A 13942-nucleotide genomic window follows, 5' to 3' on the forward strand; every position below is an offset into this window, starting at 1 on the left:
TGCTACTAGTGGACTGCTTTGTTCTTAGAGGGCATCATGAAACACCAGCTATTTCACCTTTCAGAAATTACTCTAAGACCCTTGCTCCAAAACTTTGATCATCGGCAGTGCTGTGTAAGCCATGCACGTTCCCTTTCAATACTCCAGTGACACACACATAAGATCACTAGGCTTTGGAGACCCCCGCCATCCTCCCTGCCGCTCTCACTTGGACTCCCAAGGCTCCCCGCACCCGTGTCAGACTTGGGCCATGAGTATTCAGGAGGCTGTGTGCTCGTTCAACAAGCAGTTACTCAGAAACCCCTGGCCGGGGTGTGGGGGTGGGGGTGGCATTCAGCCTGGGGGCCAGGTGTGGTTGATGACACGTACAGTGTCTGACAGAGCCTGCCGCCAATGAGTGGGTGCTCAGAGTGTGGCCACCCACACACATATTGCTGTAACCCGGCCAGAAATGTTCAGATCAGACTGTGGGGATCAGACGTGTGCATCAGCTTGTGGAGATGTCACTGAAGAAGGCCCATAGCGCCGCATCCACGGAGCGAGCCTGGTGGGCGGGGACAGCCGCAGAGAGCCACGGCCCTGCTCCCTCAGGTCATGAGACTGACAGACAGCACGGCCTCCCTGGTTTCCTGTCACTAGTGTGGTTTCGGATGAGAGTAGATATGCCCAGGTGCCTCCTCGCTAAGACTTATTCCCACAGGAAGGCAGAGGCTCATCCTTCATGGTTAAGAGTAAGGACGGCCTATAATTGGGGCAGATTTAGGCACTTGGTATCTTTCCTGTCCAGAGACCCCAGAAATTCCTGAACCTGGAAGGGGCTGGCCTAGGCCCAGGAAACCCTGAGCCCCGTGGGGAGCTATACCCAGGCTGAGGTGGCTGCTATATCATCATTCACGCTGAGAAGGGTCCGCCCTTGTTCTCCCCGGACCAGCCTTCCCACAGAGGAGCGCGTGGCATGCTTCAGCTTGGTTTCGGGAATAACTGCTTTCACCACAGGGATTTATTAAACTGTTATTCCCATCTTATACATGAGAAACAGAGGTCCAGAGAGGTCAGCGGGTTTTTCCCAAGGTCACACAGTAAGTCATGACCATGCACCTGGGTGTGTCCGTGGTGCCTTCTGCAGAATTCTGTCCCGGCTCTTGACCATCTCCTCTTGGTTCCAAGTTTCTTCCTCGTTTCCTGGCCTGGATGCTCTGTGGGGAGGTGCTTGGCCTCATCAGTCTTTGTACCCTCAGCCTCCTGATGCATACAGCGCCTAAGTTGACTCTGAGGGCTCTGAGGTCAAGTTCACATCGCCGCTGGACGCCCCCCCCCCAGCCCCGCAGCACAGCAGGGGCAGAGCAGCACAGGGCAGCCACCCGGTGCTGAGCGCTGCGGGTTTACCCGCCCCGTGCAGCGCCAGGACCCCGGCCCTGCCTGGGAAGGAAGGCCTGGCTCCCAGGGAGCTGCTGGGGAAATTCCATCTTCTCTCATTAGGCAGTGTAACTGATGGCCTGCTGAGCTTGCAGTTCTGTCCAGGGACTGGTGGGCCCTCCTGTGGGCTCTCAGAGCAGCCTGGGAAGCCGGCCCCGTCGGGGTAGCACAGATGGCAAGCCCAAACGACAAAGTAAACTCCAATATGTCTTGGAGACATTGTCAGCCTGCAGCTTATTTGTCATGTCACAGCGGCCTCGTGGAGCAGGGACCCCCTCCGCCCCCCGCCCACCGCACCCCGTCCAGCTCCCTTCCTGTGTGGGGATTATTTACAGGAAACTGATTTTTGGTAGGGTTGGGGGTAGAGCACAGAGACGTTTCCACAACAGACGTTGGTCATTTTCCTTCATGTCTGGGAGGTGAATAATAACCACAAAAGCAAATACCAGGCATTGATGAAGTGTCAGCCCCTGTTCTGGGTGCTTTAACAAAACCGTTTCTCTACTCGAAGCAGCCCTAAGGGGCATAGGTATCCTTAATCCCAGCTCACAGATGCAGAAGTGAAAGCTCAGAGAGGTTAGTTAACTTACCCACAGTCACACAGCTCAGGCAGGCTGGGTCCACAGCTACTCTTAACCTCCGCACCCTAGCGTCCAGTGTGTGGTGGAGGCTGAGAGGGCCCTGGCCCCTTACTCAGGGCCGGGACTGCTGGTCACTGCTTCGGGGCCCCAGGGACACCCTGGGGGCCTGTGGGTGCCGACCAGCTGCTCCCCTCAGCCTGAAACCAGACACGAAGGCAGGACATCCAGGCCGTCAGGTCTTCCTCCCCCAGTGACCAGGCCCCCGGGTGACAGCCGTGGCAGGGCCGGGCGGAGACGTCTGCTCCAGCCCAGGTTGTGGCCCGGCTCCTCCGTGGTCACATCTTTGCATCGCTGGAAGAGCAGGGGTCAGAGGAGGATCAGGGGGCCTGGGCCCAAGCCTCCCCCAGCTCCGCCCTTCACCCCAAACCATGATCAGGAGGCGGGCCATCTGGGCCTCAGTTTCCTCAGCTATGGAAACAGAAATGGAGGCATGAAAAACCTCCTCAGAGAAGACGGTGGTGATTCAGTGAGATACATGCCCTGGCCCACAGCGGGAGCAGTAAGTGGACACAGTGAGGAGGGGACACCCCCGAGGGGTGGCTGTATCCACAGACCCCGCGGTGCTCTGAGGAGGAGCCCTGGGTGCCAGGCCGTAGCAGGACTCCCAGAGTGGGGTTCGGTCAAACCACATCCCCAACCCCACAGGCAGCAGGAGTTCAAACATCCTGGGGGTGCAGGAAAAAGAGTGAGAGGGGGCCAGTGTAGCTCCAGGTCTGACGGCCCTCGTCCCTGCCTTGCAGAGGCATAAAGAGAAAACCCCTCAGGGCCAGGCTGGGTACCCAGAATGTGTTTCCCTCACAACGACTTATTTATCTTTCCGATTGAGCTTTAAAGATGCCCCAGAACACACAGCCTCTGGTCACAGGTGAGCAGTGAAAAGCCAGGTAGAATGCAAAGAGCCGATTCGGTGAACCGTGATGGGGCGAGAGCTGTGTGCCCAGTCTGTATGTAATTCCAGGCCGGTTGGCTGATGAGGACCGGCGGCGATGAGTCACACGCTGTACCCTCTTACTGCAGGTGACAGTTGGAGGAAAAGCCCGTTCCCAGCAGCCCGGGTGCACACAGAAGCAGGGGCAGCTGGTGAAAGCCCTCTTCAGGCATTCAAAACGAGGTGCCTTTTTTCCCCTTTGGAAGACGGAGGAAGGAGAGAGGTTGCCGAGTAGCCTGGAGGGTCTTCTCGCTGTGTGTGCCCTTACGCACAGGGTGTGCACGAGCACGTCCGTGTGGCCCACACACGCGCGCCAGGTGCACACCGACACACAGCCAGGGCTCTCGGGTAGAGTTTGCATTGGGCCCGCTGTTGGGTGTCGGCCTTTCAGCCAGTGGTTTATGAAACCCAGAAGGGCCGCTCCGCAGCGGTCATTCTGCTCGATTCTGGGCCGTAAACGGCGGAGAAGGCAGCCCAGGCAGGGGCTCTCCTCCAGGGACACGTGCACACCCAGTCCCGTCTCCTGTCTGTGTCGTCAGCATCACCAGTCCTGCCACCATGCAGACCTGGCGTGAGGGTTCTCAGGGCCCCAAGCGGGCAGAGTGAGAGAGAGGAAACCAGTGTCTTTTGTGCCATCAGGGAAACTCTAAGCCAGGAGGCAACACGGTGAAACCAGGGGACAGAGTCAGACGTGCGAGCCCGTGGCTCTGATCTGGCGCCACCCGTTAGCACCTTCCCTCGGTCCCTTCGGCAGTTTGAAACCATCTCGCTGTACCAAGGCCTTGCCCTTCAGCTTTTACTTTCAAACTTCAAAGATTACTTTTGAAATAGTTTTTCCAATGAAATTCCAGAGGTTTTACACATGTGTGAAAGGAGGAGCTTGGCTATTAAAACGTGTTTGCTCTGCCCGTCGGTCCTCTTAACTACAAAGGTTCCGAGACCGCCCCCACTTTGTTCCCTTAAATGTTAAACCAGCTTCCTCACCGCCACGTGGTGTTTCGCCCCAGCCTCTTCCTGGCGTCCCCAGACTGGTTTCTGTTCAGCTGGAGCCTCACAGGGCAAAATTGATCATTTTCTTTTTTTTTTGTTTTTATTACTGGAAGAATTATTTTGTGTTTGGGCACTGTTCACAGCTCACTGCCATGAAGCCCGGTCTGCGTAACTGAGACAGCTCTGGTGTCCAGTGTTGGGCAGAACGGGTGGTGGCCCTGGCTGCAGTTCAAAGCACTTCCCATCTGAGAGTGGGAGTAAGTTTTCGGTGGGTGGAATGTGGGCATGGTTGATTTTAACCCCTGCGTGTCTTTAGCCCCACAGAGACCCAACTAAATAATTGAGGTGAGGGTGAATTTCTCTGTCCCTGATGCCCACATCTTGTGTTTTTGCTGTCATGGGTGATTCTAGAACAGTAAACTTTGATAGGCCACCGTAAACATCTCTTCCGAATACAGTAATCAGACCACGGATGTTTTCAGGGAATGGCTCCCTGAAAGATATTCCCCAGATTTAAAAACAGCTTTTTAGCCCATAATTTCTCCCACAAAAGCCTAGCAATGTAAAAGTGAAACGTTTTGTTGAGCCTGTAGAACTAACGATTCTATAAATAAAAGTTGACATCATTTATAAAGTTTTAAAAATAAATTTTGTCATTTAAATAAATTCCTCTGTATATTACATCACCGTTCGTAATAATTTTAACTGTGGGTTTTATTTATGTAGAAAAGAATTGGGCCAAGACCCAGGCTTTTGCTGATCAGGCTGTTGGTGTACTTGGCCCAGGTTCCCATCTCGCCCCTTCCCACGCCCCAGATTAGGATGTTCAAAGCGATGGTGTGAATCCAAAGAGCCTCAGAGGGACTTCTGAGGCAGCCCAGTGGATAGGCCTTGGTCCTTTGCTGAGGGGGCCAGAGTTCTGTCCCTGGCCGGGGAACTAAGATCCAGCAAGCCACACAGCACGGCCAAAGAAGGAAAGACAGCTTCGGAGCCCCAGGGGCTGCTATCATGAAGCCTCCTTGGACTAGGAAGCTTCCTCTACTCCAGGGTATTAGGTCAGGGGTGTTATTTTCTTTTCTTTCTTTCTTTCTTTTTTTTTTTTGAGGCCAGTTTCGTCTGCAGCGAGTTGTTCCTCCTCGGCCCTCAAACCTGGTAATGAGGCTTCACCAACAGCTACGTCTGCCCAGAGCCCCCTCTCTGACACCCCCTTGTAAAACTCAGAAGAGACAGAAAGGCCTCTGAAAATTCTCAAGCCGCCTTTAGTCTCGGAGGTGTTCCCAGGTCCCTGCTTTCTCCGGAACCACCTGGAGAATCTGTACTTTCTGCGAATGTCCTCACACCGCAGGGCAGCCAGCTCTTCGCTGTCACCCAGGATCCCCCTCTATCCCTTGGCGAGCTGGCCTCATGTGCGCGGCGCCCTGGCACGCCCTGCCCCACCTCCCATCCCACTCTGTGACTGACCCTGCGCTCCGCCTCCCACCCCAGCGATGCCCCTTCACACTCATCCCTTTTTGACTCCCCTTTCCCTTCCAGCACCAGCAGTTGGCACTTGGTTGGGGTCAATTTTTTTAACCTAAAGAAAGTTACTGCTTTTGCAGGAGAGAAGCGGGGAGTAGCCCAGTTGGGCTGAGATTCAGGTGCGGAGTATCTGATGGGCTTCCTTGCTGACCAGATGCCCCCACTCATGAAATCCCAGCAGTGCCCTAGCAAAATGACCAGTTGCTTCACATCACAGCCTGCAGGGTTTCCGCCGATAGCAGATACCATGAGTCCGAGCCTTGAGGACCAGGTACCGAGGGGGAGGCTGTTTCAGGGGCAAGGACAGGTCCCTCTCCGCTTCCCATCACACCACAGATGACCTCGGAAACAGGGGGGTGTCGCCTCTCGCTCCAGAGGGGAGAAGGGGTGTGCTGGAGGGGCACCCCTTGCCCCTGGCCACCGAAGGCTTTACAGGCAGAACCGTTAAAGCCACCTGGTGTTTTCACAACCCTCCGTGTAAATGAAATCACAGCTTGGTGCTTGTCCAACAGCCTGGACGGCATCAAACTGCGAGCCCCAACCGGCGGACGCCAGTTCGCTCTCCGCCAAAAACTAAACAATAAAAAGAAGCAAAAGAGGTGTGCTTTCAAAGTGCGTCTGTCAGAAGACGATTTGGAAACTCTTTCACAATAAGGACTGAAGTATGAAAGCGAAAGTCGCTCAGTTGTGTCCAGTTCTTTGTGACCCGCATGGACTGTATAGCTGTTCTGGCCATGGAATTCTCCAGGCCAGAATACTGGAGTGGGTAGCCTTTTCCCTTCTCCAAGGGATCTTCCCAGCCCAGGGATCAAACCCAGGTCCCCCGCCTTGCAGGCAGATTCTTTATCAGCTGAGCCACCAGGGAAGCCACTCCCCCACCACCCCTCCCCGAGCAGACTGTTAATGACCTGTGTCCCCAGGGCCCTGAATTTTCTCTCACTGAAAGGCGGCCTTTGACTTTGGATTCAGGGTCTCTTCCAGGCCTCTGCTCAAATGGTTCTTCCACTGACCCAATAAATGATTACATAGCAGTCAGGAGACCTGTATGCAACACTCAACTTTGTTACTGGCCTGCTGGTCACACTGAGCAAGCCAGTAACCCTCTCTGAGCCCGGTGTCATCCTGGTGAAACTGCGCCAGGGTCAGCCTCACGGGCACAGGGTGGAGACTTAGGCTAAAGGAAATCCTGGGCATGGGGCCCAGAGGCCAGTTACGAGGCCCTGCGGGCGTCCACCTGGAGCTGCTCAGACTCTAGTGAGTGCTCCCTGGCCTGGCCCAGCTGCCCTCCCCACTGGCCTAGAGCTGTGCCCACCTGCAGGATTTCTGTTTCCCCTGTGGGGTCTGGTCTTTTTTTTTAAGTTCATGTAATATTCACCCTTCCCTGGGGCTTTAAAGAAATGTATTTTTAAGAACAGGCCCCTGGTTTCCTACTGACCTGCATTTCTTCGTGTTTTTTTTTTTTTTAATTTTATTTATTTTGGGCTGTGGTGGGTCTTTGTTGCTACACAGGTCTTTTCTCTAGTTGCAGAGAGCAGGAGCTCCTCTCTAGTTGCCATGTGCAGGCTACTCGTTGCAGTGGCTTCTCTCGTCGAGGAGCACCGGCTCTAGGGCGTGAGAGCCGCATCCTTTGTGGCCCGCAGGCTCAGTCCTTGCAGCTCCCTGGCTCCAGAGCACAGGCTCAGTCGTTGTGGCGCACGCACAGACTTAATTGCTTCACAGCATGGGGGGGGGTCTTCCCTGACCTGCGATGGAAGCCTCGCCTCCGCACTGGCAGGCCGATTCCTTACCACTGAGTCGCCGGGAACCTGCGTTTCCTGATGATTGCCTGCTCCCGGCCTGCAGTTTTTCCTCCCCCGTTATTACCTCCACAGCCCTGAAGTCCTCCAGTGGAGGCATCGCTTAGGTGTGTCTTTTTGAGCCCTTTGTGGCTTTCACACTTTGTCCTGACAAAAAGACTCCTTTAAAAACTCCAGGGCAGATTTTCAAGCTCCTGGAAGTCCTCAAGAGAAGCCCAGAGAGGCTGAAGGAGGAAGCTTGAGTCCCGTGCAAGTGAGAGCCGAGTTCCTCGGCTTCAGAGTGTGCCGAGTTCACTTTGAGTGAGGTAGGCTGAGAAAAGCCTTCGGTCTGGATTTCAGAACGACAGCCACAAGTGACATGAATCTTTTTCCAGCTATTGAAGGTAAAAGCCGTAGAAACCCTGAGTGCTCAGAAATCTGAGTACAGAGACAGAGAAACCAAGGACCGTCCTGGGTTCCTTCTTGCTTGTGAGTTTGAGAGGCTCAGTCCACAGAGGGTCTGGACCAAAGAGATGCCCAGGGTTAGACTCCTGCTGCTGCTGCTGCTAAGCTGCTTCAGTCGTGTCCGACTCTGTGCGACCCCGTAGATGGCAGCCCACCAGGCTCCCCCGTCCCTGGGATTTTCCAGGCAAGAACACTGGAGTGGGCTGCCATTTCCTTCTACAGCATGGCAAATAATCTCCTTCATGGATCACAGCCTTGTCGTGGCAAAGGGACTTGGTAACACAGTGAAGCTATGAGCCATCCTAAAGGAAAATCAACCCTGAATATTCATTGGAAGGACTGATGCTGAAGCTCCAATACTTTGGCCACCTGACACGAACAGCCGACTCACTGGAAAAGACCCTGGTGCTGGGAAAGAGTGAAGGCAAAAGGAGAAGAGGGTGGCAGAGAATGAGATGGTTACATAAAATCACTGACTCAATGGACATAAGTTTGAGCAAACTCTAGGAGACAGTGAAAGAGAAGCCTGGCGTGCTGCAGTCCATGGGGTGACAAAGAGTGGGACACAACTGATCGACTGAACAACAACGTAGCGAATAATCCATTAGTGACGAGAGTCTCTGATTATACTTTGGCACTGGTGTTACTTGACACCAGATTTTACAGGAGTGTCAAGAGCCTGGTCTTCTGAGCTAAATGTGGGTGATGGTGCTACCTTCCCCTTTCAACTAGAAGCAGGACTCCCTTGCCTCTCAAAGACATAGGACAGGGTGATGCCATCTGCCTTGCAGGGTTGTGACAACTTTCTCCAAGTCTCCGCTGTGGCCAGTGCTGCCCACCCCACCCCCTGACACCGTTGGTCCTTATGGATAACGGAAAGCCTTGCTCGTGCAGAAAAGCTTCACAGGGCTGCACCCACGAGACCCTCAGCGCAGCGCTGTCTGGCTCTGAGCCCAGAGAGGAGCCACTCCTGTTGCTGTTGTCCCTAGGTTCCTGAGGTGATCTCTGGGGGTTTGGGGATAGGAAGCTGCAGTTTTAATGAGCACCCCAGGCCATTCTGAGACACCTGAAATTCTGAGAACCTGCTGTTGGAGAGTCTGGAGTCTGGGGCCAGCTCTGAAGACACCACCTTTGAAGTCCGCCTTCCCTGTCACCCCTCCCCCCCACTGTCTGGACCAGTACGTTGCCCACAGGGGCGCACTTTGTCTTCTTGCAGGATGTGGTTTGCTCTTTAGAGAGTGCACGTGGCCAGGAGCATGAGCTGGCTTCCTGAGTGGAGTGCCCTGGGTGAGCAGCAGTGTCCCTGGCGGTCGGGATCATCTGCCTGGACCTCTCCATCAGGGCTCCTGTGAAAACCAAGTGTTTCCTGCCTGGGGCATCCATGATCTCACAGAGCTCAGTCAGCTGCTCTGGAAGTTGCCTGCCTGTGTCTCTGAGGACCCCCTGGCACTCCCCCAAATAAATCTGTGGTACCCCACGCAGCTTCTAAACCTGGATGAGTTCCATCAAATCACGATTGCTTGTGTGACTCCGCTCCGAAACTGCCCTGACGGGGCATAAAGAAGCCCTGCTCGCCACGTGGGACCAGCGCTCACTGCAAAATGAGGCAGGACCTGGGCAGAGGTGCCCTGGGGTCTTAGGCAACCTGGACCTGAGCTCTGGCTCTGTGGCCACCTTGCTGTGAAAATCATGAGACCCTGACCCACGTATCTTCACCTGGAAAAGGAGTCCTTTCCACAAACAGACCACCAACTTACTGGCTTGGGTCTTTCCCATGTGTCCTTTGACTTGTTTATCCTTAGAGTCCTAACACCCGTTTCAGCTCCCACCAGCTGTATTTTCAGCTGTCCCACTAGGTGCCCCGGATGGTCCACTTTTGCTGCGCTTCCTGTGATTTTAATTATAATAATAATACATAATCTCATGGGATTGTCATGAGAAATCAGTCGACACACAGAAAGCACCCAGACCAGGGCCTGGCAAAGGGCAGTTCAGCTGAGATCGAGCCGCCGCCACCTCTGGATGTAAAAGATTTTGGACTCACGGTGGGTAGGGACCGTGGGATTTAAAGGTATAAGAGAAGGAGCCGGGTCCTGTGGCTCTAGGTGACCCCCAGGTGGGGGTGAGGGTTGGGGGGTGGTAGAGCCCTTCCCCAGGATTAGGGACATGAAACAGGAAGCTCTCGCAAGGCAAGAGGGAACCAGATCCATCCTTGCTCCCTTCTCTTTCGGAGGAGGGCAGGACAATGCCTGCGGCCTCCACCGTGGTCCCCTCGTGGGCTCAGCCACGTGCAGCGAGCAATTCCCGCCCACAGGCAGCGCTGAATCTCTTCAGGGATTGCTGTCTCCTATCTGTGAATCACACTGCTGGGGAGTAGTTTGCATAGATTCCCAAGTTTGTAATTAAAACAATTGAGAAACAGTTTTCACTATATATTTTTTAAAAAATGCATAGCTGAACAGGAAATGTCTTTTAAGCAGATGTTGTGCTATGAGCCCCATAGAAATATTATCTTCTCATCAGCCCTGCACGGTTATCTCAAGGCTCGAAAGAAACCAAGGGAACATCTTTTCTCCTAACCCAGCATTTCTTTAGCGCCTAATATCATTTCACATTTAAAGGTGACAGCAATATCTTTAACTTTTTTCTATTGGATTAATAACATTTAATGTTCAAAGCAATAAAGTGAAATGTTTTTGTGAGGGTTCCTTATATCACTAGCAGAAAAGTCAAGTTTAAAAAAAAAAAAAAAAAGACCATACACACAAAGTGCAACAGACATCGAGAGCCATAAACTTGAAAGGGAGCGCGGGCGTGGAGGTGGTTTCGCAGAGTCGGCGGGCATGGGTGTGCAAGGCCTGCCCCGCCTAGCGCCTGGAGGGACTTGTGCACTTGGAGTGCTTGGCACCCTCGCCCACTCCCCCAGCCATTCATCTCCCCCCCCCGGCAGCAGAATATGACAATGTTAGCATTTTTCATTTCCCTGACGTTACCATTAATAAAGCAATGATCCAAAAGGGGCTTTGCTGACTCTGTTCTTTATGCTTCCATCACTCACGACTAGATAATTTCACACAGGATCGTTTTAAAATTAAATGACGATAAAAACGCTCTGCTGTTCTGTGTTCACCAGTTCATAGAAGTCTATCAAGTCATTAATGTGTCATGACAAACTGCTCGATGGATACAAGAGTAATTAATTATTTGAATAAATAACAAGTTGAACTTGGGGCTTTGAACCACAATGACACGACGCATACCATTAAGGGTGTCTTGGAACCTTTTCAGGGCGCCGGTCTGAAGAGTTAAAACGCAGGCCAGGGTATTTGGAAATGATGAAAAACAATTTCGTAAACACAGGGTAACGTTTTAACGGGGAGAAAGCCAAATGTGTCACATTGCTGTGCCCACACAGAGTTCGGTGTTAAAAAGTTCTCTGTCTGCGGCCGTTTCAAGATACCACTTCATCAGTGATGATTTCAGAGAACAATTATACAGATTTTCATAATCACCATTAATCTCTGCATATTTTTCAAGATAATTACAGCAATTATTATTTAGATTTCTCTTTCTACGTGCCCATTGTAGAAAGGAACAAGTGCTTATTATACCGGATAGTTCAAAGAACCTTGGATTAAAATTCTTTGTCATCTCTGCACTCATTATTTCAACTCATGTTGTCTCTGAAAGTTCATCAGCTCTAGAAATGAGCGCAGTATGAGCAGGGCTCTATTATTAAACCTTAAGGTTGAGCTCAAACCGTGGTGAATTGTTCGTCTGTGGGACTGCTGGGTTCGGTTAGAATTACTGTCAGGTAGAGGGAGACGCCCCTGACAGATGCAGTCGGAGACGGGCGGCAGCCTCACACCCAGCTTCTGTGATCGACTTACAAAGTGAGCTCACAACCAGTATTCAGAGAGTACATTTCTCTGACATGCCCTTTAAAGGTTAATATTAAATCTGAAATCTGAGCACTTGGTGGCATAGTACTTCAGAGACACTCCCCAGTATTCCAGATGAAAGCAGGTGTCAGCCTAGGCGTCAGGTTTGTCTCTGGCTGCTCCTTTTTCTGAAATTACCGTGGTCCAGGGAGCTTGTCCACCGGAGCTGAGTTTGGGCCCTGTGATATACAGCTCTCTTGAGAAGCATTTCCAGGGAAGAGCCCCTTGAATGTCCCGCTGGTTGGAAAGGCGCCTCTGGGCAAGTCGACGGGCATGCCTGTGCCCCATCCCTGCTACGGGGGGCAATTTTGTCATCTCCTGTCATTGCACATCTCCGTGGACACCAGCAGCCTGCCCACCTCAGCCAGAAGCTGCAAGTCTGGCTACGTGATGGGGGAAGAAGGCCACGCCTTCGATTTTGAACTGAGAAGTCCAGTGTTTGAGAAAAATGCAAGACAGAGAAATAGGGTTTTTTTTTTCTCTTCGAATTAAGTTTTATTATAAAGTTATGACCTGGTTCAAAGGCACACGGCAGTGCAGTCTTACTTAAACAGGTTGGATTTCGATTGCTGCGAGACTTCCTGCATCATTTGGTCCGTGTCTGTCTGTCACTGTGCCTGGGCTTTTGGAATCACCCAGCAGCTTGGGGAGGATGAAACTTGGGGCCTCCCGGGGTAGCTGCCCCTTCAGGGCTCAGGCCCTGGCTCCAGGGTGCTCATCCTGAGTTCTCCCATCCATTCAGGGGTGCCCAGACCCTGGTGAATGTAATCCCGCTACTCAAGATCAGAAGATCTCTGTGCTGCAGGGCCAGAGGATCACGTTTTGTTCCATTTTCCTTTAACCTGTGGGCAGTCACTTACCAAATCTTAAAATGTATAGCATATACCTTTCCAGCTGTGTGATGCTCTAACCTGTTATCTTATTGTTAAAGTACTTGGGCAAATAAACAGTTAATTAATTAACAGCTTACACATTGATCATGGTATCAGAAGAAAAGGAATTAGAATGTCCCTTTTCCTAGAGTTCTGGAGAATTCCCATCTGGAAACACAGCTTCCTGCGGGAACGCCAGCCTTCCCTCGTTTATCTGGGGTTGCCGCGTCCTTGCAGGCCCCGGGCTAGCAGGGAGCTCGTGATCTGGGGAAAGGCACTGGGGCAGGTAACAGGAGCAGAGCAGTAGTGGGAGCAAGGCCCCTGACTCCAACGAGTGACAGCTCAGGAGGTGACCCAGAGGGTAACCTTCAGCTGGTTTGGGGGTTCACGGGCAGGAGTGGGCTCTCCCGGCCGAGCACAGAGCAAGGAGATGGGTGTATGGCAGACAGAAGGCCTGGCTTGGTCAGAAGTGGTAAGCAGGTTACAGTAACTAGATCTCAAGGTGTACGGAACCGGCGGGGGAGACTGCAAAGCTAGATTGGGGTCAGCTTGCCAGGGCCTGGGCTAAGACCTTTGGATATCAACCTTTAAACTTGAGGAAACAACTAAAGAGTTCAAATAAAGGAGTAACACAAGGAATCCTGCACTGAAAACCAACTCCGAAGATCCCTGGGCTGGATGTGTCTGTCTTGGCGGCGAGTTGTCTCCCTGGGGCCAGTGCTCAGAAGACTTTGTGGGGACCCTCCCCCGACCCCCACCCTGTGCTGGCTGCTTCACAGCTTCCACTCGGCGTACCTTCCATCCACATGCTCGCCCTTCCTGATTGCGGCTTTCTGCTCCTATCCTTCCCTGACTGCTTCATGCCACGTAGGGAAGTGTCCCCATTTCTGCACCAGCTTTGTGGCCCTGACCTGGCCCCTCCCTTCTGGGCCCTTCGCAGAGCAGGGGTGATGACACTCATGGGTCCGTGCAGCGGCTTCGTTGGTTGGTGTGCAGTCGCCAGGTCGCGTCCGACTCTTTGCGACCCCAGGGACTGCAGCACCCCAGGCCTCCCTGTCACTCACCACCTCCTGAAGTTTGCCCAAGTTCATGTCCATTGAATTGATGATGCCGTCCAACCATGGACATGTGTGTGTGTGTCCCTGAAACTGTCGCCTGGACAGGCACCCCAGGGCAGTGCTCCCCTGAGCATGGGTCAGTGCTGGACAACCCGGACACCTTCTCTCTGCCCTTTAACCCCAGGAGAGGGGAGGCCTCTGGTCCAGAACTTACTATAACCCTTCGTGATTGTTGCTCTTGAGAAGGCTTTTTGCATAGAATCTAGAGGAAGGGTAGAGAAATCAGCTGTTACCTACAGTGGGCTAGCCTGGGTGGATTTCGTCCATTGTGTCTTCTG

The 13942-nt window shown here is 52.8% G+C and overlaps 1 protein-coding gene across 1 annotated transcript in view; it reads left to right on the forward strand.

Annotated features, from left to right (window-relative positions):
- MVB12B (multivesicular body subunit 12B) overlaps nucleotides 1-13942 on the forward strand; it is a 190577-nt gene that overhangs the window by 136997 nt on the left and 39638 nt on the right. The gene's annotated exons all lie outside the window — the stretch shown is intronic.

This window comes from Odocoileus virginianus, chromosome 2 (genome assembly GCF_023699985.2).
Source record: "Odocoileus virginianus isolate 20LAN1187 ecotype Illinois chromosome 2, Ovbor_1.2, whole genome shotgun sequence".
Taxonomy (NCBI): domain Eukaryota; kingdom Metazoa; phylum Chordata; class Mammalia; order Artiodactyla; family Cervidae; genus Odocoileus; species Odocoileus virginianus.